At 45.3% G+C, this 27,898-nt stretch overlaps 1 long non-coding RNA gene across 1 annotated transcript; it reads left to right on the top strand.

The window, feature by feature from the left end:
- LOC130357624 (uncharacterized) lies at nt 1-27,898 on the top strand. The gene is made up of 4 exons (XR_008889198.1): nt 1-122; nt 19,487-19,590; nt 20,372-20,477; nt 27,497-27,898. It is a non-coding gene; the product is annotated as an uncharacterized LOC130357624 (long non-coding RNA).

Genomic DNA, 27,898 nt, shown 5'->3' with positions numbered 1-27,898 from the left:
CCATAATGCCGTGTAACGGTGAGTGACAGTTGTTATGGACCAATCCAAAACGGTTCAGCCCCTGCCCATATAAGGTAGCTGCGGCCATTATTCTCTCTCTTGGGTTGCTGTCACTGAACAAGGTAGGACCTCTGCAACTTTCAAGTACGTTTACTAGGCCAAAGCCTTGCGGCCTCGGCCTATACCAAAGCTATTGTACATCTACAATTCCCCGCTACTCTCCGCAAGATCACTGGACCTAAATGCACCCCTAAATCCAGCGGATCTATGCTATGGAATCTTCTAAAAGCTAAATTGAGCTTATCTGATCCCAACCAACTGTCAATCGCTGCTCAACTGTAAATAGACTCTGTTATCTGGACTGTTATTGATATTGCCTACTACAGAAAATCTTCAGTAAAAGTTCCTGCAAGTTTACAGTTATACAGTGGTTGTGGACAATCCATTTATTACGCACTCACCTATCGCTCTTGGGAAGGGTGGCGATAGGCCCAGCACCGTTACAATATTTAACCCTCAACCTGGCGTCACGAGTGACAAGGGTTAACAGCACCCTTTATTATTCAGAAAAGCAACACCCCAACTACCCTACAACCCCCGAGGTGTACCACATATGTAAAAAATATTTTTAAAAATAGCATTTTTTTATTTATCTGTTGTTTTTTTTTCCAATGTTCTACATTGCATTTTTAAACTTGACATTGCAAAATACTACTATAAGTATTTTTTAAACTTTATTTATTTTTAAATGGGGTCTGAACCTTCCATCTGTTGCGACTTACTTTAAATTGGGGGCTTGTTTAGCTTAGCTGCTTTGCTGTACTGTTGCGGTGCCAATGTGCATTTTTGCTGCATTTTTTTGCCAATTGACTGAAATCCATGCAAAAATGGTTTGTTTTAATGCAATTTGCATAATCGCTGCAACTGTGGAATATTGTGGTTAAAAACTGATGGGGCCAAGATGAAACCACAAAGTACCACCAATAAAATGCAATGTGTTTCAATTACCTCCTCAGCAAGTATATGATTATACATTTTTCAACATGCAAAAAAGTTTTGTGGGAAATTGTTACTATTTTGACTTTTTTTAGTAGGTGTGTTCTTACATTATTATTGTATTTGGATTATGATGTTTCAGATGAATCTTCTTCAGTGGACTCCTGAACCCTCTCACAATCTCATTATGTGTTAGCATTTTTCCACTTTATTTTTTTGGGGGCATTTTAAATCGGGGCCAAAATTGAAAATTTCAACGCAAAGTGGAAAAAAAGTGGTCTGAAACAGAACATATTTTAAAATCAAGACAAATGAGCTATAAAAATGTGGTGATAAAAGGCGTTATTAATATTACTGTAACATAAATTACACAGCCTTCATCTTTGTTGTCATTAGAGATGAGCAAATTTTAGAAAATTTCGATTCGGCCGATTCACTAAATTTTTCGAAAAAAATTGGTTCGCTCCGAATTTATTTGCGGCAAATCTCTATTAACCCCTTAAGGACTGAGCGATTTCACGTTTTTGCATTTTCGTTTTTTTCCTCCTTGCCTTTAAAAAATCATAATCCTTTCAATTTTGCACCTAAAAATCTGTATTATGGCTTATTTTTTGCCCCACCAATTCTATTTTACAGTGACATTAGTCATTTTACCGAAAAATCCACAGCGAAACGGCAAAAAATTTTATTGTGCGACAAACTTGAAGAAAAAATGCCATTTTGCAAATTTTGGGGGCTTCCGTTTCTACGCAGTACATTTTTTGGTATAAATGACACCTTACCTTTATTCTGTAGGTCCATACGGTTAAAATGATACCCTACTTGTATAGGTTTGATTTTGTGTTACTTCAGAAAAAAATCATAAATACATGCAGGAAAATTTATACGTTTAAAATTGTCATTTTCTGAGCCCTATAACTTTTTCATTTTTCTATGTTCAGGGCGCTGTGAGGGCTCATTTTTTGCGCCGTGATCTGAAGTTTTTAGTGGTACCATTTTTGTTCTGATCAGAAATTTTAATCACTTTTTATTCACTTTTTGTGGTATAAAAAGGGATCAAAAATGCTCTATTTTGGACTTTGGAATTTCTTTTGCGCACACGCCATTGAACGTGCGGTTTCAAAAGCGGTATATTTTTATAATTCGGAAATTTCCACACGCGGTGATACCACATATGTTTATTTTTATTTACACTGCTTTATTTTGTTACTAGGAAATGCCGGGTCATTTAAACTTTTAATTCAGAAGGGAATACCTGAAAGGGTTAACTTTTTTTTTACACTTTTTTTTGCGAGCTCATAGCTCCTATAGGGACCTATGAGCTTGCAATGGCTGATTGCATACACAGATTGTTGCCTTGCCGTTGCATGGCAACAAGCTGTGTAATCGGCGGTTGATTGCTCCAGCCTGTAACTCAGGCATGGAGCAATCAATCAGAGCCGGGACGCCGACCGAAGAAGGTAGGGACCTTCTTCTCTCCGGGTAGCTGATCGGGGCATCGCAATTTTATCGCGATGACCCCGATCAGCCCGACTGAGCAGCCGGGAAGCATTTACTTTCACTTTCGATGCGGTGCTCAGCTTTGTGCGCCGCAACGGAAGGGTTAATAGCGCGTGGCCAAACGATCGCGGCCACGCGCTATTAGCCGCGGGTCCCGACTGTGAATAGGCGCCGGGACCCCGCGTTATAGACAGGGACCGGACTTAGGACGTACTCATACGTCCTAAGTCCTTAAGGAGTTAAAAACTTCTATTTCTAGCCTACAGAGAGCTTCAATAGGAGTGTAGAACACTTTGCCTTGCTGTAACATGCATAGTGTGCATGCTGGGTTAGTGAAATTTTATTCAGTATCACATGAAGATTAGAGGCGTCGTTATTAGAATCACTGTGGCAGAGCTGATGCTACACAGCACCCCATAGCCTCTACCCATGAGGAGATAGTCGAAAGACGGCTAAAGTTTCTAAGGCTTCTGCTAGAAAAAAGCCTGATTCATATGTTTCCTCCCCGGACCAATTGTTCTTTGATGAGGATATTATTTTTATTCTGACAAAGAGGATGATTCAGATTACGAAGACATCTCTGATGAGGGAGAGGAGTTATTGGGTTTTGATGACCCTAAATCTATTGTGTTGGATAGTGCTGGGATACCTTTCTTTAACCCAGATCTGATTAATCTGTTGGGGACGGAGGCCAGGACCTGTGGCTAATAGCGAGCGGCACTGATCGCGGTGCCGCATGCTATTATCCCTTTCGACACCGTCTCTAAAGTGAAAGTAAACTAATTTAACTCAGAGGGCTGTTCGGGATCGCCGCGGTGAAATCGCAGCATCCCGAACAGCTGTGGGACAGCAGGTCGGTCCCCTACGTTCCTCCTCGCTGTCCGATCGCCGAATGACTGCTCAGTGCCTGAGATCCAGGCATGAGCAGTCAAGCGACAGAATCATTGATCAATGGTTTCCTATGAGAAACCATTGATCAATGTAAACGATCAGTGTATGCAGTGTTATAGCCCCCTATGGGAGCTATAACATTGCAAAAAAAAAGTGAAAAAAAAGTTTATAAAGATCAATTAACCCTTTCCCTAATAAAAGTTTGAATCACCCCCCTTTTCCCATTTAAAACAAAAAACAGTGTAAATAAAAATAGACATATGTGATATCATTAATTAAACAGCACGGTCAAGGCGTACAAGCATTGAGCCCTCATACTGCCCCGTACGTGGAAAAATAAAAAAGTTATAGGGGTCAGAATATGACAATTTTAAACGTATAGATTTTCCTGAATTTAGTAATGATTTTTTCCAGAAGTACGACAAAATCAAACCTATATAATTAGTGTATCATTTTAATCATATGGACCTACAGAATAAAGATAAGGTGTCATTTTTACAGAAAAATGTACTGCATGGAAACAGAAGCCCCCAAAATTAACAAAATGGCGTTTTTTCTTAAATTTTGTCGCACAATGATTATTTCTTCTGTTTTGCCATCGATTTTTGGGTAAAAAGACTGATGACATTGTAAAGTAGAATTGGTAGTGCAAAAAATAAGCCATCATATGGATTTTTAGGTGCAAAATTGAAAGGGTTATGATTTTTTAAAGGTAAGGTTGAAAAAACAAAAGTGCAAAAACGGAAAAACCCTCCGTCCCCAAGTGGTTAAACATCCTAGATCGGGTAAGTGGGTCCCACACCCACAAAAAACAAAGTTTATTAATCTATGGATCATAAAACCCATGAATAGGGCAACAAGGAACAAGCTTTGTTCTGAAAGTCCTCTCTCTAAATGGCGGATACCCCTGAATTGGACCCCATTTTAATTATGTACCTCAACAAGTTGGGCAAAAAACCCAAGAAATGGGTTAACCGATCTTTCAAGATAATTCATGATAGGCTCCTAGACCTCCTGGGGCCTCGATCTGTCGGAAGAGGCCACCTCTTCAGGAGAACCAGTTGATGTCAACATATTGAAAGGCTGGGCCCAACATGCTATATGCATGTTCAGCAATGTTAACTCCTATATCTGTACAGAGAGAAAGAGATCTGTACTTATGAAACTGGACCCCCAGCTAATTCATTTAGCAACTTCTGATTCTTGGGTTAGAGTTTAGTGGAGAGGTACAATAAGTAAACCCGGGGGTCCAAAGGGACCTCAGCTCCCAGGACCTCTAATATCAATCGTTTCACCATATCACAATACGGAGCAATAACAGGGCAGGACCAGAATATATGAAAGACCGTAACCAGCCCCACTCCCCAACGCCAGCATTGAGGGGGAATAGTAGGGTTCAGTTTGTTAAGCAGCACAGGGGTGTGATACCAGCTCATTAACATCTTATATTGTATTTCCTTGTAAGCTGTGCAAATAGAAGCCTTAGAGGCCCTCTGCGAAATTATCTGCCATTGGGGTAGGGTAATAGTGGCGTTCAAGCCCTCCTCCCAAGGGCTCATGTACTGGTGCGACGGGGGAGGCCCATCGGGGGGGCATTAAGAATGGAGTAGATGTCAGATAGAAGCCTTTTCATCTGCGGCCCCGATCAGCATAACCACTCAAAGGCCGTAGGCAGGGAAACCACATGAGTGCCAAGCTCATACGACATGAAGTGCCTGAGTTGGAGATAACGGAGCCATTCGGAGGAGGGAAGACCATACCGGGAAACAAAATCCTCAAAGGATAGCAATGCTCAGACCACAGCCTGCTCAGACCATCGGTTAATCAGGTCAATCAGATCCACGACCCTCCCCATGTTGTCCCCCCCCCCCCTGGCGGCAAGGAATAAAGCCTACCTGATCCTTATGGATAAGGGAGGGGAAGAGACAACCGAGACGGGCCACTAGAAGTTTAGAAAACCGCTTCAGGTTAGTATTGAGTAGGGCAATGATGCAATCCTTACCCGGTTTGGGGATAAGGGTAAGCAAGGAGTACAAAAGGGACTGCGGAATCCCCTCGCCCCCCCCCCCCCCCCCATGAAGGAATTGAACAGAGAGACTAGGTGGGGAAGAAGAGAAGCGGAAAAAGTCTTATAGTATAAGTAGGAAAAGACGTCTGGGCCTGGGGAGCCTCCAATTGCAAGGACTTTAGGACCTTGGTAAGTTCCTCAAGCGTGATCGGGGCATTTAAGGCAGCCCGGTTAGTCGCCGTGAGTGAGGGCAGGCGACACTCCAATAGAAAGGAGCTTAATAGAGCCTCACGATCCCCAGGTTCAGAAGGCAGTTAGGAAGGAAGAGAATAAAGCTTAGAGTAGTAGTCACGAAAGAGGCGAGAGATAGCATCAGGATTGTATTGGAGAGTGCCAGAGGGGTCCTTCAGGGCTGAGAGCATCTGGGACGCTGCACGGTCTCTTAAACGTCTAGCCAACATCGAGTGGGCCTTACTACCCTTCTCATCAAACCTCTGTTTAGCATAGAGAAGCTGCCGGTCCACCCTATGAAGTGCAAGCTCGCCCAATTGGGCACGGGCAGCAACCAGACGCCTCAGCACCAAGAGAGAAGGAGCAGAAAGCAGTGCCGCCTCAAGGGTACAGATTTGTTATCGCAACTCCCGGGTTCAGGCTAAGGTATCGCGCTTCAAACGAGAGGCTAGGGCAATACAATGCCCTCAAATTATCGACTTATGCACTTTCCAGAGAACAGCCTGGTTCCCTGGTTGAGAGCAAAGTACTCAACTATAGAGGCCTGGATCGAATCCAGGGAGGGCAAAGATTTAAGTAGGGAGTCGTTAAGATGCCAGTGGCAGCACTGAGGGGAGGAGGGGAATGGAGAGAAAGACAGGAGGACCGGACAATGGTTGGACCAAGAAATAGGGTCAAGAGCGGCAGAAGAGAGCATGTGAACCATAGGCAGATTGCCAAAAAAGTAGTCTATATGTAATTTGTGTGGGTGGGAGTAGAAAGTGAATGATTTGTCAGAGGGGTGGTTAATCTGCCAGAGATCATACAGAGAGGAGGATCGAATCAGGCTACGGAACAAAGAAGCAAGCCACAGTTGGGCAGGGGGGGGGGGGCGGGACCACCAAGGACCGAGTGGCGATCCATAGCGGGAGAAAAAACAAGATTAAAATCACCGCCAAGCAGCTAAGCCGGGGGGTATTTACTTAACCGAGCGAGGACCCGGCGCAAAAAGGGGATCTGAGATGCATTGGGCACATAGACATTGTAGAGAAGCAAAGGATTACCTCCGAGGGAATCCTCTACTATCACGTATCAGCCTTGGGGGTCAGTATAGGATGAGGAAACCTGGACGGGATAGGACCGGGATATTAGGATTGCCACCCCGGCCTTCATCCTACCAGAAGAGGCTGAAAAGGCAAGCGGATAGAGATGTCACGCCCCCTGAGGAAGCTCAACGGAGCGAAACATACGTAGGGGTTCGGCATATATTTGGGTAAGGTTCATCATATTACTTGATACTGGCCTACTATATTGTTCACCTTGTCTGGTTATTTACTATTGTCTGTCTACACTGCTTACTCCAGCATGAGTGATTTGCTTTGTTATTGATTTAGAATACTAGTTACTTCCTTCCCATCTATATGCCTTCCATGGTGTTATCTTCTTGTGCCATCTTCTTTTATATATGCTTTTATGTATGTAATTTTTTTCAATAAAGATTTGTCTAATTTGCCTATATTTGGTGATTCTTATTCTGGGCTAGTATTAATAACTTTTGATGTACTAGCCATTAAATAGCCCAAACAAGCGCGGTACCGTGCAACATCAATCTGGGACAAAAGGTTGACAAAAACCACAAACAAAGGAGGGGATACGAACAATAAATACACAAAAACAGACACACAACAACTACAGAAGATAGGGTGGGAAGGGGAGAAAAGAAGAAAGGAGAGATAGAGGGGGAGAAGAAAGGAAAGAGAAAGAGGAATCAAGGGGGCTGCCTGTCAGTCAGTGAAGAGATCCCAGGGCTCCCAGACCAACAGAAATAAGGGAATGGAGTTATTGAGGGAGGCTGTGAAGAATTCCAGAGAGTGAATTTCTCTAATACAGGCCATGAGGACCAATTCAGAGGGAGGGTGAGTGTTCTTCCAGTATTTGGCTACAAGGGTCTTAGCAGCCAAGACAATATGTTGAAAAAGTTTGAAAGGTTTCTTAGATAAGGTAGGGTGAGAAAGATGGAGGAGATAGACAAGGGGGTCCAAGGGGACCAGGACACCCAAGACTTCACCCAGCCGCCGCTGAACCCCAGCCCAGTACTCCGATAAAAGAGGGCAGGACCAGAAAATATGAAACAAGGTACCCAGAACCACCCCACACCGCCAGCACTGAGGGGGGATATCTGGGTTCAGCCTATTCAACAATTCAGGCGTGTGATACCAGCCCATAATCAATTTTACTGGGTTTCTTTATAAGCCGTACATATTGATGCATTAGAGGCCCTCTCCCAGATAGCCCGCCACTGAGGAAGGTTGATGGTAGTGTTGAGAGCTACCTCTCAGCGATCCATGTACTGGTGAGTGGGAGGGGTCCCTCCAGGGGGGTCGAGAAGCAGGCAGGAGAAGTCAGAGAGGAGCCCCCTCGCCTGAGACCCACCTCGGCACAATCTTTCAAATCCAGTAGGAAAAGAAACCACTGAGGAGCCAGTCGAGGAAAACATATCATGTCGCAACTGTAGGTAGTGAAAGCGCTCAGAGGAGGGAAGATCCCATTAAGTCACTAATTGGTCAAAGGGTAGAAGAGAGCAGGAGAGAGGGTCTACCACAAAAGACCCCTAGATCCCCATTCCCACACCATAGTAGAAGACAGACCAGAAGGAAAATCGGGATGATAAAGGAAAGAACACAGGGGGGAGGAGGGGGAAAACTTCTCCAGGAGGACACTAAGTTCCCAAAAAAGCGGGAGGTAGTTAGTAGAGTATAGAGAAGAGTAACAAGAGGTAATGTGAACCCCTAAGTATTTAATAGTAGAGGGAGACCATTTGAAAAAATAGAGCGCAAAAGAGTGGAGGTAGAGACTGGAAGATTGAGAGGGAGGGCCTCAGATTTAGAGAGGTTCACCTTGTACCCGGAAACCACCCCATAGTCGGTCAAGGCTCTGTACAGATTAGAAAGAGAGAGCAAGGGGCGGGAGAGCGTGAGAAGGACATTGTCAGCAAACAAGCAGATCTTAAACTCTGTCATGCAAGGAGATGCCAGCAATGTCCGAGTTCCCCCTAATCATGGCAGCCAGAGGTTATATGCATAGGGCAAAAACCAGAGGAGACAGTGGACAGCCCTGCCGGGTGCCATTGGACAATTGGGGGAAAGTCGGAGAAGGAGCATGGGGAAGCTTAAGAGAGGCAGTGGGAGAGGAGTAGAGTCCCCGCAGCGCAGTCAAAAAATTACCCGTTATACCAAATTTTTAGAGCGTGGCAAAAAGGAATGGCCATCCCAGTCTATCAAACGCCTTTTCGGCATCAAGGCTAAGGAGCAGTGCCTGCTCGGATCTCCAATTGACCAGGTCCACCAGATCTATTACCCTCCTGGTGTTGTCGCCACCTAGCCAGCAGGGAATAAACCCAACCTGATCATTGTGGATAAGGGAAGGTAGAAAGGCACAAAGCCTAACCGCCAACACCTTGGAGAACAGTTTTAAGTCCGAGTTAAGAACGGCAATAGATAAAATCATGTGGATCTTTACCAGGTTTGGGTATCAAGGTAATCAAGAAGTGTAAAAAGGACTGCGGGATCACCTCCTCCCCCCCCCCCCCCCCCATAAAAGAGTTGAAAAGGGGAACTTGCTTTGGCACAAGGACAGAGGAAAAGGTCTTATAATAAAAATACGTGAAACCGTCGGGGCCAGGGGAACAACCAGCAGGTAGAGATGTGAGGACCTTTGAGAATTCTTCCTCTGTGATAGGTGCATTGAGAACCTCCCGATCGACCCCTGACAGGGTCAGCAGGCCACATCTGGAGAGATAAGAGTCAAGTACTGCTGCTCGTTCCACCGGATCGGACGGAAGCTGAGAAGGGAGCCAGTAAAGCTTAGTATAATAGTCAACAAAAAGATGGGAGATGTCAGCAGGGTGATAATGAAGAGTACCAGAGGAGTCTTTCAAAGCAGCAGGGGACTGAGCAACCGTGCGGTCATGCTGGAGTCTGGCCAACATAGTATGGGCCTTATTGCCCTTTTCATGAAAACGTTGCTTAGCAAACAATAATTGCCGGTCAACTTTGTGCAAGGCCAGATCGCAATACAGTGTCCACGTACCACAGACTTGTGGGCTTCCCATAGGACAGCCTGAGAGGAGACCGAACCTTCATTAGTGGCAAATTACTCAGTCAGTCACTTCTGTATCGACTCCCGAGAAGGCAGCAATATAAGGGGAGAATTGTTCAATCGCCAATGGCAGGTCCGAAGAGCAGAGGGGGAGCAAGAAAAGGAGAGAAGAATGGGGCCGTGATCAGACCAGGAGATAGGTTCGAAAGAGGAGGCAGAGAGCATACGAACCATAGGGAGGTTACTAAGAAATAGTCTATGCGTGTATGCAGCTTATGAGGGTTAGAGTAAAAGCTAAAGGAGCGCTCTGTAGGGTGAATAATATGCCATAGATCATATAATGGGGAGGCACATATGACCCACTGGAAAATGGAAGGCAAGCGCAATTGGGCAGGGGAGGGGGGAGCAGCTGAGAGAGAATGGCGATCCAGAGAAGGGGAAAAGATCAGATTAAAGTCTCCCCCCAACAACCAGACAGAGGAGGGGTATTTGTGAAGTTTAGCTAGCACCCTACGCAGGAAAAGGATCTGAGAGGTGTTGGGGGCATGGAGATTACAAAGTAAAAGCGGGACCCCTCCCAGCACCCCCTCTAACACCACGTAACGCCCCTGAGGATCCAAATATGAAGAGGAGACTTGTAAGGGGCAGGACCTAGAAACTAAGATAGACACCCCAGCCGATTTCCTATCAGAGACAGCAGAGTATGTTTGGGGAAAGAGGTGTGTAAGAAACTGAAAGGAACCAGAATGGTCAAAGTGTGTCTCCTGAAGGAAAACAATGTCAGCTTGCAGGGCAACCAGCTCCCTTTGTAACAAACGCCTCTTAAAGGGGGAGTTCAACCCTTTAACATTCAAGGAGACACACTTGACCATGGTGGGTGGTTAAAAGAACAAGAAAACCTATGAGGAAGCATACTCACAAAATAGTCCAGGGGGATCCCAAGGAAGCAGGAAACCAGCAGCCACAGAGCCCAGTTCTTGGAGAGGAGAGGCAAAGAAAAGCAACCTAGAAGTAAAAGGGAAAAAGAAGAGAGAGGGAACAAGGGGAAACAAGAGGACGGACAGACAGACAACAGAGATCAAACAAAAGACAATACCAAACAAAAGAGAGAACCATTGATCAAGGAGCCAATGCGGAGGCCAAGACCACCGGAGTGGGCCATGGACCAAGGCATGGGCAATCCATTGCTACGGCCTCGAGTGGGGAGGTGGAAGGTCACTAACAAAGAACAACTACCAAAAAGGAAGGCATCCAACTCCGAGGCCATGGCAAAAGACAACTGTAAGTCAAGAAAAAAGAAAACCATTGGTGACCAAAAAATGTAACATTAGAGTAGCAAAAAAATTATGCAAAAACAAAATGAGAACAACAAGGGGAGGCAGTCCTGCATCAAATAGAAAACATCCAATCAAGGAACATCAGGGGGGCCCGAGGAGATGCCCTCGGGACAGGAGAAGGTGGTTTACTCTGGGAGCCAGACCGGCGGGCCCAGACAGGTTGCCAGATGGGCGGTAGAGGCGGAGGTGGTGAGGAAAAGTTTCAATCTACCAGCTGTGGCACAGGCAGCTCCAGGGTGGAGCAGAAGGGTAGTAGGTCAGAGTAGGAACATAGAACAGCGGAGCATCCATCTCTCTGGGCATGCAGGGCAAACGGAAAGTTCCAACGGTAGGGCACATTGTGGGAACGGAGGACCCCCAGGAGGGGTTGAAGCATCCGCCTCTTCCTGAGAGTCAGCCAAGATAAGTCCTGAAAAAGTTGGCTAGGAGCCCCATCAAAATCAAAGTTCCTTAGGGATCTGGCTTTGGTCATGATAGCCTCCTTAACTTGAAAATCATGAACACAGCAGATTACATCTCGTGGGGCCCCAACAGTAGATTAAGAGCAGAGCACCAGGTATGCTCTGTTCAGATTAATCTTGTGTGTGGCAGGTTCTCCAAGGATAATGTTGAAGATAGCTTCCAAAGTAAGAAAGAGATCCTCATCACTGGTAGCCTACGGCAATCCTCGGACCCTGATGTTGTTGCGCCTCCCCCTATTGTCCAAGTCCTCAACATGAGCATGGAGATCACTGAGAAAGTCATTCTGAGAGAAAGTCATTCTGATTGGAGCTGAGCAACATATTCCCTGGTAGTGTCATGCGCTCCCCTCCAGACCATCCACACAGTCAGAAACATGTTGGAGATCCTGACACATGGAAGCTATTTCAGACCGACAGGTGTCCTTAACCTTAGCAAGGAGGGCCCTGAAGTCCTCTTTAGTTGGAATTTGGGAAAGTAGGTGGCCCAGATCTGGCATAGCTGAAGAAGAGAGGGAAAGGCCAGAGCATAGAATATCAAAATGCAAAAGGGTATCCCAAGATGGTGAGGCCGCAACCGGGACAGCCGGTGGAGCAGGGCCAGGTTGGATGTAGGGCGTACCCTGAGAAGGCTGGTGAGGGACCCCTGAGGACGGTATGGTGCACTGCCTCTGCGGCTTAGGAGAGCGGGTGGAAGAGTAGCAAGCAACCAGGGGATTCAGCTGGGCAGGGTGAAGGGACCCAAATGAGGTCGGTGCAGAGCCAACCTCGGAGGGCGGCATGGTGGAGCCCGGCCCCGAACCCCCATCCAGAGACTCAAGGGAGGGGGAGGCTGAGCAGGGGGGGGGTCATCTGCCAGCTGCAGGGAGCGTGTTGGAGTGGACGGCAAGCCCCTCACCAGAGAGGCCCAAGATGGTGTCCCCAGGCCCTGAGAAGAGGAGGGGAGGGAGGCTACAGGTGGCTGTGCAGGGTTGCAGGGGTTTACTGAGGGCGCCAGGGGACAGGAAGAGTCACTCACCGCCGGGTCCCGGGTTGAGGAGGGAGAAGGAGTAAGCGCAGCCTGGGGAACAGCAGCCGATGGAGGCCCCAGGGGCAGCGCTGCTGCGGACGTCAAGGATGGCCGGTCTGGAGCCCCAGGCACCACAGAGGATCCAGATGCAGGCAGCAGCAGAGGTGAGGGGGTACCCAGCATCCCCGCCGGCAACAGAGAGGAGACAGGTGGAGTGCTGGGAAGCTGCAACACCTGGCTGCAGGAGTGTGAGCGCAGGCCCTGCTGAATAAAGTGGAGAATGCCTCCGGAAGCTGCAGGGATCAGCCGGGTAGGTGCCGGGGATGCTTTGGCCTGCCAGGAGGTCCTCCCCATGGAGGAGCAGGGTCACCAAGAGGGTCTAATTACAAGTTAAATGGCCACCGAGCGGGAGCCTCATCAATATGCGGCCATGTCCTGTGTGTGCCAAGCCACGCCCCCCTTTCTCAAATGTTCTACGTGCAAGAATTCTCCTGCTATTTAAAGGACTCTTCTACATATCTACTCTGCTTCTTCTCGATAAGAAAAGATCTACCTTCCCTCTGGTTATTAAGATTCAATAACCGGAGGGATCTTCTGAGGACCTTTTATTTCCTATTAGGAATTAGTTGTTCTATCACTTTACTGTTGGTTTAACTGCATCAAGAAAGAGGGAATAGTCGGTTGTCTGTTCCTTATATCACCTGTACCGTCAGTTGATTGGTTACGTGCTACTTTCATTTGCATATGTAAATTTTTTTTCTCAATATCTTTATTGTCAATTATTTTGCTGCTATTGGTTTACAATATGCAAAATGCTCGCCTCCTGTCTGTAATAAAATCGATATTTCCGTCATTAAGACTAGGAAAATCTTGAATTTTATCCAATAAAAGCCTATATAACATATATAATCATGTATGGGCTATATCAAAAGCAGTATGGACTCGCGGACAAAGGTGCGTATCAAAATGTGCGTTGGAGTGACGTCATTTCAGGCCCCACACTGCTATTTGCACTGTTGTCTATTGTTGGTATGTTTGTTTATGTGCATTATCATGTGTATTTTACTCCTATAGCATGGGCACTATAGCACCTTAATGTTTCTACTGTTTTGAATAATATTTCCTCATGTGATCTATTTCAACTGTATTGTCATATATTATTACTTCTGTGTGGAGGTCCCAGTGAAGCAAGATTTTTGATGTGGATTCTTCTTTTTTATTCTTCTATTTTATTTAACAAGAATGAATTCTTGTTGTTACAATAAAGATAGATATTTTTTAAGGGATATACAAGTATCTTCATTTCCTTAATGTTATGTTTACATTTCATATGGAGTTCACCTTATAGCATATTGTTTGATCAAATAGAGGGCACTGTGAGGATTACTACTTTGATTTTTTCTTTACATATCTTGACACCCTATAAATTGGCTTGTTGTTTGGTTTATACATAGTATGGGAAGTAAGGAAAGGCAGCATCACATAGAGCAGTGCTGGCAAAGAGGGTCACTGGAAAATAGAGAGGTGGTACTTAAATTGAGGAATAATCCCATCACAATTATACCCTATGTGCCTGGTATACATCGACATCCTGTCAAAATGAGATGCTAATGAAAACCATGACTTACTGGCAGTAGCCTCATTCACTTCAATTTCCTAAATGTAGTCAACTAGCAGCTACGTTTTAATCATTTCCTACATGTGTATATTTATTTAGCAGGACCCAATAGCGCAGTAAACCACACTTTTGAGTCATACAGATTAAACATATACATGTAGGAAATGGCCCGAATGTAGTTAACTAAGTTCAGTCTATTAGAGTGATTGGAGGTACATGACAGCATATGGTGGTAAACTATCTTGATGAGATGTCGATGTAAAGAGGGCACATAAGGTCAAATTGTATGCGAATGCAGCTTAACAAATTTACAGCAATGTTTAGAATATTCCCTTAAAGGAGTAATCCAGGATTTTTGGTCCTTTAACCCCTTAAGGACCGAGGGTTTTTCCGTTTTGGCATTTTCGTTTTTTGCTCCTTGCCTTTAAAAAATCATAACTCTTTCAATTTTGCACCTAAAAATCCATATGATGGCTTATTTTTTGCGCCACCAATTCTACTTTGTAATGACATCAGTCATTTTGCCCAAAAATCTACGGTGAAACGGAAAAAAAATCATTGTGCGACAAAATTGAAAAAAAACCCCGCAGTTTTGTAACTTTTGGGGGCTTCCGTTTCTACGTAGTACATTTTTCAGTAAAAATGACACCTTATCTTTATTCTGTAGGTCCATACGATTAAAATGATACCCTACTTATATAGGTTTGATTTTGTTGGACTTCTGGAAAAAATCATAACTACATGCAGGAAAATTAATACGTTTAAAATTGTCATCTTCTGACCCCTATAACTTTTTTATTTTTCCGTGTATGTGGCGGTATGAGGGCTCATTTTTTGCGCCGGTACCATTTTTGCATTGATAGGACTTTTTATTCATTTTTAAATGATATGAAAAGTGACCAAAAATGCACTATTTTGGACTTTGGAATTTTTTTGCGCACATGCCATTGACCGAGCGGTTTAATTAATGATATATTTTTATAATTCGGACATTTCCGCACGCGGTGATACCACATGTTCACGCGGTGATACCACATTCAAACTTTTAATAAGGGAGGAGTTAAATGATCTTTATTCACTTTTTTTTCACTTTTTTTTTGCAGTGTTATAGGTCCCATAGGGACCTATAACACTGCACACACTGATCTTCTATGCTGATCACTGGTTTCTCATAAGAAACCAGTGATCAACGATTCTGCCGCATGACTGCTCAGGCCTGGATCTCAGGCACTGAGCAGTCATTCGGTGATCGGACAGCGAGGAGGCAGGTAGGGGCCCTCCCGCTGTCCTGTCAGCTGTTCGGGATGCCGCGATTAGCCGCGGCTATCCCGAACAGCCCGACTGAGCTAGCCGGCCACTTTCGGTTTCACTTTTAGCCACGCGGCTCAGCTCTGAGCGCGCGGCTAAAGGGTTAATAGCGTGCGGCGCCGCGATCGCCACTGCGCGCTATTAGAGGCAAGTCCCGGCTTCACTATGACGCCGGGCCCGCCGCGATATGACGCGGGGTTACTGTGTAACCCCGCGTTATATCAGGAGAGCAGGACCAAGGGCGTACCTGTACGCCCTTGGTCCTTAAGGGGTTAAATGGGAGACAGATGCAGCAAAGTTAAATCTAGTTACTAACATAAATCTGACAGTGGGCAATATTACCAAATTAACATAATTTGTGTAAAACTCTTATATCTGGGAATATTGAGGTAGACAGGTGAGGCAATATTACTAGCTGTTAGTAATATTACTTTACCTGGGAACTTGCTAACATATGTTAATGTGTTCCTAGATATAAGAGTTTTACACAAATTGTGTTAATTTATTAGTTACTAATATATTCATTTACCTGTGTTTGGTGTCTGGTATAGAATTTCTTTGCCTTTCTTTTCCCCAGAACTTCATTTTTTGCAGCCTACAAAATGAGTATTGTCTCAGACCTTTCCCAGCTTGTTGTGCAACCTGAGACAATACATCACAAGTCAAGTGCTGAAAGGGGGCTTGGCTGCTTCTTCTGTTGTGTGTGAAACCAGGTGGTTGTGCGGCAATGAGTGAGGGCAACTGATGTGTGGGAGGGAATTAAGTCACTTTCTACTTTGAAACAAAGGATCCTGGGGGTTGTAGTCTGAGGGAGGCCATAGAAAAGGGAAGTAACGAGTTCCCACACAAACAAGCCAGCAGTGTGATGGAGGACACTGGACACAGCCAATTACCACCAACACAAGCACCGATCCTTAGTAAGCATGTCCATTACTGTATAATACTACTTACTTACTAACCCATCACTAGTAAGTTTTATATTTATATCCTATATATTTTTGCATTTTGCTCTTTTTTTTTTACATTAGAACAAATGTGACATAGAAGATAGGGATGAGCAAATCGAATCTGACGAATGCGAATTTGTTACGAATTTCAGGAAAAATTAGCTTCACAACACATCCGAATATCGCTGTATTTCGATTGCACAAATCACTTCATTAAACTCCATTTAGTGCGGTCCAGGCTCCAGGGCATCTCAAATGGCGGATCCACATGTGAGGACATGGGGAAAGGAACTCTGGGAAGGCTGGTAGGCGGGATGACCCTGAATCACATGCAGCATGCAGCCTATCAGCAGCCAACCACCCCTGTGATGTTTTAGCCCTATATAATTGGCAGCCTTATTGCGGCCAGGCATTCCAGCGTTTTATTTCAGAGAGAGTGTTTCATTGCAGGGAAAGATAGAGCAGAGTGTGCATTGCACAGAAAAACAGCTTGACAGCAGCGATTCATCGCAAGCCAAAATCACAACAGAAAAGCACTGACAGGGAAGGGAGAGAGAAAGCACACTTTTGGGTGTAATACACAGCGACTCCACTGCTGCAGTGGTGTACAGCAACTCTAAAGATTATAAGGGCCAGTTAGGCTGAGCACTTAAAGCCATTGTCACCTGCTATTAGTGCCTAATAATATTGTACTGGGCTCTGCTAATAATACTGTACTGGGCTCTACCGTACTGCTGCAGTTGGGTGTACAACAACTGTAAAGCTAACAGGGGCCAGTTAGGGTGAGCACGAAAAGCCATAGTCACCTGATTACAGTGCCTAATATAGGTTGTGTAGCGGAGCTTATTGTCCTCTCATAAGTGTAACCTGTGCGTATATAGGTGGTGCACTTTCTTTAGTTTTTCCTGTAAAACTAATTTGGGCCTAGTTACTGTGAAAGGCCAGCCAAAGCTACACCCTTGTTTTTGTAGCCTAATACAGCTTTAAGCGGAGCATATTGTCCACCTCTCATAAATGTAGCCTGTGCGTACATAGGTGGTATATGTTTTTATTTTTCTGTAAAACTAATTTGGGCCTAGTTACTGTGAAAGGCCATCCACAGCTACACTCTTGTTTTTGTAGCCTAACACAGTTTTAAGCGGTGAGTATTTTTTCCCTTAAAAAAACTAATTTGGACCTAGTTACTGTGAAAGGCCAGACAAAGCTACACCCTTGTTTTTGTAGCCTAATACAGTTTTAAGCGGAGCGTATTGTCCACCTCTCATAAGTGTAACCTGTGCGTACATAAGTGGTGTACGTTTTTTTCCCTGTAAAACTAATTTTGGCCTAGTTACTGTGAAAGGCCAGCCAAAGCTACCTACTTGTTTCTGTAGCCTTATACACTTTGTAGTGGAGCACGTGGTCCTCCTCTCATAAGTTTAAACTGTACGTACACCTACGTGGTGTATGTTTTTTTACTGAAAAAAATAATATGGGCCTAGTTACTGTGAAAGGCCAGACAAAGCTACACACTTGTTTTTGTAGCCTTATACAGTTTGTAGGGGAGCATATTGTCCACCTCTCATAAGTGTAAACTGTACGTACACCTACGTGGTATCCTTTATATGTTTTCCTGTTAAATTAATTTGGGCCTAGTTACTGTGAAAGGCAAGACCAAGCTACACACTTGTTTCTGTAGAGGAGCGAATTGTCCTCCTCTCATAAGTGTAACATAAACGCACTCCGCTGGTAAGTATGTCAGGCAGAGAAGTGCCAGGGCGTTCACAGAGGAGGGGCAGAGGTCGCAGCAGAGTAGAGACGTGTGGCAGCAGGAGTCGCAGCGAGAGGTCTGAGCTCCCGGTGTCAGCAAGCAGTCGTGTCTCAACCGGCAACCCAGTAGCCGTGATTGATTGGTTCACTCGGTCATCCACTTCATCCCAAGTGACATCCGACACCCCCAGTCAATAGACGGTGGGTTCCTCAGACTCAACCCTCAGTTGGCATGGCCCTCATGCTTCTGCCACCTCCAGGCTCTCTCATTGTGCTACCATATGGTCTCTTCATGCTGATGCTGCCATCTCCAGGCTCTTTCATTGTGCTGCCATATGGTCTCCTCATTCTGATGCTGCCACCTCCAGGTTCTGTCAGTATGCCAACCTATGGTCTCCTCATGCTGTTGGCACATTAAATTAAATTAAAAAAATTTTAATCTATATAAAATCTTCAATTTAAAATTTACTAAATATCTTTAATCTTTTCAATTGTAAGGCCCTATAGTCTCGTCAGACTGTTGCCACCTCTAGGCTCTGTCATTGTGCCACCATGTGACTCCTTGTTATATTGGGTTTTGTGGTCATACAGTATTAGCTCAAAGTAAACGCTTCAGGCACCCAGGATTGTGAATCTAATCAAAATCTTCAATTTAAATTTTAAAAAATCTCTTCATTCTTTTCAATTGGGAGGTCCTAGGATTGTTGTCATATATTACCTGTGGAATTACCACAAGAATCGAATGAAACAGGTTGGAGCGATAACAATGAACCATAACTGATTAAATTAAACATTCACAGTTCCACACAGAGTAAGACAGTCAGTGGGGGGGCATGGGTGCTGAGAGGCAGGGGCTGGAACAGGTGGCGGCCCACCTCTTGGTGGACCCCCAGCTCGATACTCAACAGAATGGGTCCTCAAAAAAGGATTTAAAAAAAGGAAAATAAATTCAAATTAAATTAAATGAAAATTACATTAAAAAATCTCTTAAATCTCTTCAATTGTGATGCCATATGGTCTCCCGACCCTGCTGCCACATCCAGACGCTCTGCGGCAGTGATTCTAACAGCGATGCCTGTAATCTGCATGACATACTGAATAACAGTATTACTTTACTAACTTAGCACACTCCCTATGTGTGTTACGACAAGGCAAAGTGTTCTACACCCCTATTGAGGCTCTCTGTAGCCCAGAAATAGCAGTTTTTAATAGCGATTTGCCACAAATAAATTTCGGCCAAATCAAATTTTTCAAAAATTCACTAATCTCTAATAGAAGACATAGCCAACATTTTATTTCTTAGTTTCATCTATTTGTATAAATGTATAGCTAAGATACATCTTATCTTTACTTTCAGCCATAGCATTACCAACCAGACCCTCTACTCCAGGCTTTTAGTATTCCATAGTACACTTGTCTACATGTGCAGTTGTCTTCTGCATTCTACATCATTATTTTCTGGTATGTATGTTCTTGTTTTCCTTTGTAGAAATCCAACTTTAAATTATGTCACAGCAGGAAGTATTTAACGTTCTTTAAGAACATCTTCCCTTTGATCTTCAGCACGACTGCTGTTTAAATCTTATTAGGAGAATTACTACCGTTTGCCCACAATCCTTTCGCAGATGGTTATCAAAACTGGCTCCTGTCTCTTTGAAGAACACCTTTCAACTTTCCTACTTTACTGAAGAGGTTGCAGGTTTCATGGATATGTAGACCGTTGAATAAATGTAAAACCTTCCGAAGACTCACGCATGGATTATTGCAATGCTTTAGGTTATTATATGTCTAGGAAACATGTTAGATTCTTTCAAGGATTAGACTGTTCTTAAAGTCCAAAGAGTGACTGACACCAGAGACTTTCCAACCCTTATAGAAGGAATTCCAGAGTTCTATATGAAAGGCTAGATTCTAGGGCAGTGTTTCCCAACTGGTGAGCCACCAGCTGTTGCAAAACTACAACTTTCAGCATGCCCGGACAGCCGACGGCTGTTCGGGCATGTGGGAGTTGTAGTTTTGCAACAGCTGGAGTAACACTGTTCTAAATGGCAATTTTGACCAATGCAAAGACCCCACCTTAATAGTTCTAGCTTAAAGGGGTATTCCAGGAATTTTTGACTATTTGACTATGCTACAGGGGCTGTAAAGTTAGTGTAGTTTATAATATAGTGTCTGTACCTGTGTTTGATGGCTGGTTTCACAATTCTTATGTGATCTTTGCCCCAATGTTTATTCCTAACAGCATACAAAATGAGTGTCGTCTTAGTGTCGTTATTCCCAGATTGCAGTGAGGCGCAAGACATCACATCACTAGTCAGATGATGAAAGGAGGCTGTCTGCTTCAATGGGTAAGGTGACCGCTGGGTGGGAGTGAAATCATTTTGCAGGGAATTGCAGTTTTGCAACAGCTGGAGGCACCCTGGTTAAAAAACACTGTCTATTGCATGGAAGGATCTCAGGTGTGTTTCAATGGGTACCCCACCAATTGAAACACATGTGTGGGAGGGAGAAAAGTGACCGCACTCCTACAAACAAGGAATCATGGGACTTGTGATCGGAGGGAGGGAACTACAACAGGAAATAGCCATTTCACAAAAAAGCTTGCCACAGCCTTATTGTACTCTCAAAACATAGGCATTAAGCTCCAAGACAAGCACAGATATTTCCTAAACATGTCCAATACCGTCTGGGAAGGTATGTATTAACTCACCTTATGGTGGATAACCCCTTTAAAGCACAAAATAGGACGTGATATATTAAAAACACAAGAAAAAAGTAGTTGCAGGTATTGCGCCTGTAACTGATCAATTGGCGAAGAAGTAAGCTATGATACATTTTTGGGAAGAGAACGTGTGCGATACCTTTACACTTTTCAACACATGAATTCTGAGATAGATTGGAAGCATACGGGTATTGTTGAGCTGGAGAAGTTGAAAATCACTGCTTTTTCATTTATTTATATTGGCCACTTAACCCTATACTTCGGTATTCGTCATAGACAACATATTTTTAGGTATCCATTATAATCACATGTGGGTATATATCCCTGCTGCCAGACACCTCTATGAAACATATCTAGATAATTTATATAAGTAGCCAAAAGCGCACTTAAGTGTACCTGACAGCATGCATGGTCTACGACCTGTACATTAGAGGCTGCTCAACATTATACAATCTGTCAAAAAACTGAGATCTGACTTTGTTAGAAGTTTACACGGGGTATGGATTCAGTCATCTTTCTCTTGCCCTAATTCAACTAGTTGCCTTTGTAGATTTCTTAACCATTTCCAGAGGGGTTTTCTGAATTGGGTTACAAAGTTGATTGTTTTGTGCCAGGGGTCCCTTAAGTTTAGAATTATATATAAGATTTGTATCACACAATCATTTAACATATACAGAGGGTGAAATAAGTATTGAACACGTCTCAGAATGCTGTCAGAATGCTGGGACCCCAACAGTGCTCACTGGAACATTCAGAAGCTTAGAAATAAACAACGCCATTGTTATGTTTTGCAACTATTACGTTGCGATGGTCTTGAGACAGCCCTTTGCTTTTACCCATTATGAGATATGTCTTTTAGCTGTTGTCTTGGCTTTCCATGCCTTTTTGTACCTTTTATTTTGCATGTTTAATTTCACATAATTACACAAAAATGTATTTCTGAGCTAATTTGTTTTCATTTCTGGTATGTAGGGATTGCTTGGATTGTTATCAACATCTGGTGAAAATTTTATGTCAATAGCACCTTTGAAGATATATATAGGGAGAAAAAGGGGACATGTTCAATACTTATTTCACCTATTATATACATTATTCTTTATAAAGTAAATAAGTAGAAATCTTCTGAGAAACCAAAATCTGTGCTGTATATTTTGATTAGGAAATAATGAGGATTGAGCAAAAATATTATGATCACCCCAGTCCTGCTCCCTGTCTTCTGTCTCATCTGTCTCATCTATTGTACCACACAGTTGTGTCCTCCTGGTTCAGACCTAAAGGTACCTGTGAAGGAAAGCATCATATAATCATATTTATATATCAGACAGGAGACTCATATCTTATGCATTAAACTTTCTTTATTAATGCCCATAGCAGAATTACTATCTTCATTTCAATGTAATTCCAACAGAAAAAACTTTTTAAAGACTTAAAAGACTACAACTCCCAGCAGTCCTTGTAATCCCGATAGCCCCTCCTAGCCAGGTGGCTCATATATAAGGGACTGTCCGAGTATAACCCTCCCTCTTTCTTTCTGCTCATAGCAGAGTGTATAAGATAAGTGCTTTCTCATATCTTGGTATTAGGTATATGTTCTGTCTCATTGTAGATACCTTTCAGACTATTCTTTTTCTATATATTTCAGACTTTGCTATATATTATATTTATTCTTTTTCTATATATTTATATATATTCTTTGGGATTCTTATTCTGTCTCCTGTGTGCCAGTTTGCTCCGGTATTCTAGGGGTTACGCCGGAATCGGCGCGTCCGGTCGCGGCGTTCTTTCCTGACCTTTCCTTTTTCTCCTTCTTTCATATTCCGGCGGTCGCCATCTTACCTAGGACGCCATTTTCTCTCTTTTCATCTTCTTCTCCTACCCGCGTCTCCTCTTTTCGCGCGCGGGCTCGGGGCGTGTCCGCCGATGTGCCGACCGCACCTCCTTTCTCCACATCCTTCGTTTGTGGAAGGGGCGTGCCCGCCTGACGTACCTAGTGGGCGCCCCCGGCGACGACCTATCACAGCTCTGAGGGAGCGTAGTCTCGCGAGACTTCGTCCCTGGGAGCTAAGGTTCAGGTCCTCCTCCCACCGCAGCGCCAGTTCAGCGCTAGTGGTGTGGAGGACGGAGCCTGATAATATCTGAGCAGTGTAAGAGTTCTTCATAGTAGATATATATTACTGTGGAGGTGGAATTTATTCCTGTCCTCCTTCTCATATCGTATTCTCTGCCTGTAAGGTGTGCTGCAGGTTTTAGAAAGGGACACTAATTAGAGTTCTATAATTGTTAGTTCCCCTGCCCTAGTAATAATCTTATGGTGTTAAGGCATACTACAGTATTCTAGACTCACATATGGCTGATGAATCTACTTCTGCTCTCCCCAGAGGGGATGAGCTAGCCCTGGATACGGCACATTTCCTGAGTGCCACTCAGATCCAGGATCTTATTAATAAATCTGTTCAGGCAGCTCTGGCATCCACCATTGCGCCTGCTGGCTCTCAGCAGACATTGTCCCTATTACCAGTTCCACTACCTCAAAGCGGTGAGCCGCCAGTCAAGAGAGGAAAAGCCTCCCATAAGCGTAAGCACACCGTAGCGGCATCCGAGTCCCCGGCAGGGGAAGAACAATCTATGCTCCAGGCAGCCCCCACCATAGACTGCAGACCCCCGCATCCCCCAGACTCTGTCCGACCCCTGGGTCTCAGGGAGACATCTGATAAGAGGCGCAAGTCCGCTAGGCGGGCCAAACCCGATTCCTTTGTAGACTCCTCGGATGAGGAATCATCTGCAGAATCTGTTGAGACTGAGGTCTCCGAGTCTGGATCCGTTGATATGGATGCTGGTACCATGGCGCTCACCACCGACATCCACCCTCACTCTGGCAATTGGACACCACTTCCCCACGTATCTCAGTACGTAGAATTCTGGGCACGCAGGTCCCTTGAAAGAGCTGACAGGAATAAGCTGAAGGCAGAATGCCCCAGACATTTTTTCCCCAAAAAGGTAGCATCTACCCCAGAGGTGGATCCTATATTATCTAAGTACCTCACGAAGTCGGGAAGTTCCCCAAAAAAGGGATAGAGAGATCCTTTAAAACCATCCAGGATCGTATCCTGGATCTGATCGGCCCCCTTACAAAGATATTGAACCTCTCCGAGCAGGCGGCGGCGACGGACCAACCCGTCGATCTGTGCCAGCTTCGGGGGTGGGCCCAGAGGGCTATCTGTTTATTGGGAACTGCCAACACCGCGTGCTCTACTGAGAGGCATCGGTCCATCCTCATGCGGCTTGATTCCGCAATTATCCCACCTAGCCTAGTCCGAGCCGGGTCCATCGGCGGAAGGTATGCTCTTCAGGGACAACCTTATTAAAGATATAAACAAATTTGTTGGGCGCTTCACCAGCCTTGATAAGGCCCAGTCTTCACTGAAAAAATCTGGGGCCAATCAAATTTTTCCCCGGGCCGGCAGAAGTAGAGGCCGATCTGCCGGCCGCAATTCAACCTACAGGCCACACGGTAGAGCCCCTGCTCAACATCAATACCCTCAGGCTTCTCCATCCTATTCTATGCCAGTGGCGCAGCTGGCACCGTTCTTTCCACCTCGCAGCAAACCTTGGCGCGGATGTGGCGGCAGAGGCTACCCCCGATCCCGGCCACCTATTGGTGAGTATTCCACACATTCCACACTCTCACATACCTGACTGAGGTATTTTATCCACGCTTGGTCTGCGATTACGGCAGACGCGTGGATACTCAATACAGTGGCAGGCTTTCTCATAGAACTTCAATCCATACCGGATTTAGATGTACCTCCTCCCCCTATCCGGTTTTCAGACAAGAACGTTGCTCTAATAGACAATGAACTACAAGATCTTCTGTCCAAACAGGCAGTTCTAGAAGTCAGTCCGTCTTCCACGGGGTTTATCAGCAACCTCTACTTAGTCAAGAAGAAAGGGGGCGGCTATCGACCCATGATAAACCTTCGGGATCTAAACTAACATGTCACTTATCGACATTTCAAAATGGAGGGAATCCACTTCCTTCGGGATCTTTTGCAACCAGGAGACTGGCTCATGAAGGTGGACTTGAAGGACGCCTATCTCACCGTCCCTATGCACCCGTCTTCTCAGCAGTTTCTTTATTTCCTCTGGAGGGATCGAATCTGGCAATTTACTTGCCTTCAATTCGGCCTCTCGTCAGCCCCGTGGTGTCTCACCAAACTTTTGAAACCAGTGGTGGCATCTTTGAGGAGCAGAGGGGTATGTCTGATCATATATCTGGACAACCTCCTCATCATGGCTCACTCCAAGGCGCAGGCCTCCCTCCATATGAGGTGGACAATATCTTAATTGCAGGAGCTGGGATTCATAATCAATCACGAGAAATCGATTCTCATCCCAGCTCAGGAGATGGGGTTCTTGGGCTTCTTGGTAGACACCAATCAAGCCATCCTCCGTCTGCCCAAGACAAAATTGGCCCTCATCCACAAGGAAATCAGGGCGGTTTTGCGCAAGGGTTGCTTATCGCTTCGGGTGCTGGCGCGACTAGTAGGTCTTCTAGCGGCCTCCATCCAAGCTATCTTTCCGGCCCCCCTTCACTACAGGGCCCTCCAGAGACTCAAGATTCTTCATCTACAACAGGGCCTCAGGTATGCGGACGAGGTACCCCTCTGCCCAGAGGCCACGGAGGAGTTACGATGGTGGCTTCGCCATGCCGTTGAGTAGAACGGCAAGACCATCTTCAACTTCAGTCCGGACGTCATCATCGAGTCGGACGCGAGTCGACAGGGCTGGGGCGCTCGGTGTGGAGATGCCTCCACAGGAGGGAGGTGGTCCGTAACAGAATCCACCCTGCATATCAATGCGTTGGAACTTCTGGCGGCGTTCTTCGCCCTCAGGTGTTTCATGCCACACGCATCCAATTGCTGCGTGTTATTACGCATGGACAACGTGGCGGCGGTGCAGTACATCAACCGCTTGGGGGGCACCAGATCCAAGATCCTTGCGGATATCGCGAAGTACTTCTGGCACTTCTGCCTGTCCCGCGACATTATTCCTATGGCAGAGTATATTCCCGGGGTTTCCAATATGGTAGCCGACTGGAATTCCCGCTATCTCCTCGATTCCAGTGATTGGCATCTGGATCGTTCGGTTTTACTACAGCTGAGGCGGCTTTGGGGTCCGTTCGGCATAGATCTATTTGCTTCTCGCCTCAACCATCAACTGCCTCGCTTCTTCAGCTGGAGGCCGGACCCGGAGGTGTCTGCGGTAGACACTTTCCGCCAGATATGGCCGGAGGGGACGCACTATGCGTTTCCCCCGTTCCCGATGATCCCCAAGGTTCTTCTACACATAGTGAACCTGAGGGCGACGGTTGTGTTGATCACTCCCTGGTGGCCGACGCAATCATGGTTCCCTCTTCTTCTGGGGATGACCCTGGATTATCCCAGATTGCTTCCTCACTTCCCGCAGCTTCTCACCAATCCGACCAAGGGTCTTCACCCTCTAGTAGTGGAGGGCAACCTACCTTTCCTAGCATCGTTGGTTTCGGGGTGCCAGATGCGGATAGCGATCTTTCAAAGTCGGCTAGGGCCCCCGGGACTAGATCGGCATATCGATCAGCCTGGACACTCTGGGTGCATTGGTGTGATCAACGACAGGTTGATCCCGTAGAGGTGCCTGTGTCTGTAGTGGTCAATTATCTTCGGAGTCTTTTGAATCCGGTAAGTCTTTTAGCTCCATTAATGTTTTCAGGTCGGCTATTTCGGCTTAACATGGTCCTGTGGATTCTTTGCCGTTGGGCAAACATCCACTAGTGTGTATACTTTTATGTGGCCTCCACGTCGCAAATATCAAGCGACCTGGGATGTTTCCAGATTGCTAAATATGTTTTCTTCATGGAAAGACAATAGTGATCTTTCGTTAAGATTGTTGTCCTATAAACTGACTGTCCTTTTATGTCTAGTCTCGATCAAGAGGGTTTCGGACGTTAAAGCCCTGGACATTTCTAGGCGACAATTTTCGCCTCAGGGAGTCAAGTTTTTTCGGTGGTCCGTCGGACCAAAACGGGTATCCACTCGTTTTTTTATCCGTTTTTTCCTGCGCATCCACGGCTCTGTGTTGTCCATTGCCTGCAGGCATACGAGACGCAAACTGTCGATTTGCGCTCCCCGGACTTTTCTCAACTCCTTGTCTCCTATGTCAGACCTCATCATCCGGTTACCTCCGCTACTTTAGCGCGGTGGGTGCGTTCCCCCATGGGAATGGCGAGTATCGTCGAGTATCCCTGTTTGAAGCCCACTCTTCCAGAGGTGCGATGGCTACTAAGGTGGTCACATCGGGGTGTTCTCTCTCCGATCTCTTAATGGCGGCAGATTGGTCTTCTGAGACCACTTTTCACCACTTTTACTTCAGACCGGAGGACCATGTCTCCATGTCGGTTTTATGATTGTTGTTGTCATGGTACCTTGTATATCTTTTAATGATCTGTACGCTTTTAGATTTGAACTTGCATAAGACATGAGTCTCCTGTCTGAAATATAAATCTAGATTTTCCTAGCTTGTGACGGAAAATATAAGTTATATGAAGACAGGAGGCGAGTATCTTCCCTCCTGACCCATCCCTTTTACGCTTCTTTGTTCTCTTTTCAGGTTACTGAACAATGATGGTGGATCCCCATTTGCGGCTAACCTGTTGTGGACAGGCTTTCTGGTTCCTAGGTCCCCGTTGGGATGAAGTCTAAATCCCTGTTGGGATGCAGTTGGCATTACTGTTGTCCAGGTTTTCCAGTTTCCAGAGTCGGAGTGTTGCGGGCCGGCTGGCCGAAGATCCATGTTGCAGTGCCAAGTCTGGATGGCGTTCGCAGTTCCCGTTCGGCTGTGATTTCGCATAAAGAAAGATCAAGGGTTATACTCGGACAGTCCCTTATATATGAGCCACCTGGCTAGGAGGGGCTATCGGGATTGCAAGGACTGCTGGGAGTTGTAGTCTTTTAAGTCTTTAAAAAGTTTTTTCTGTTGGAATTACATTGAAATGAAGATAGTAATTCTGCT

This window comes from Hyla sarda, chromosome 2 (assembly GCF_029499605.1).
Source record: "Hyla sarda isolate aHylSar1 chromosome 2, aHylSar1.hap1, whole genome shotgun sequence".
NCBI lineage: Eukaryota > Metazoa > Chordata > Amphibia > Anura > Hylidae > Hyla > Hyla sarda.
Note: the sequence above shows the minus strand (reverse complement) of the source record. Positions and strands in the feature narration are given on the sequence as shown.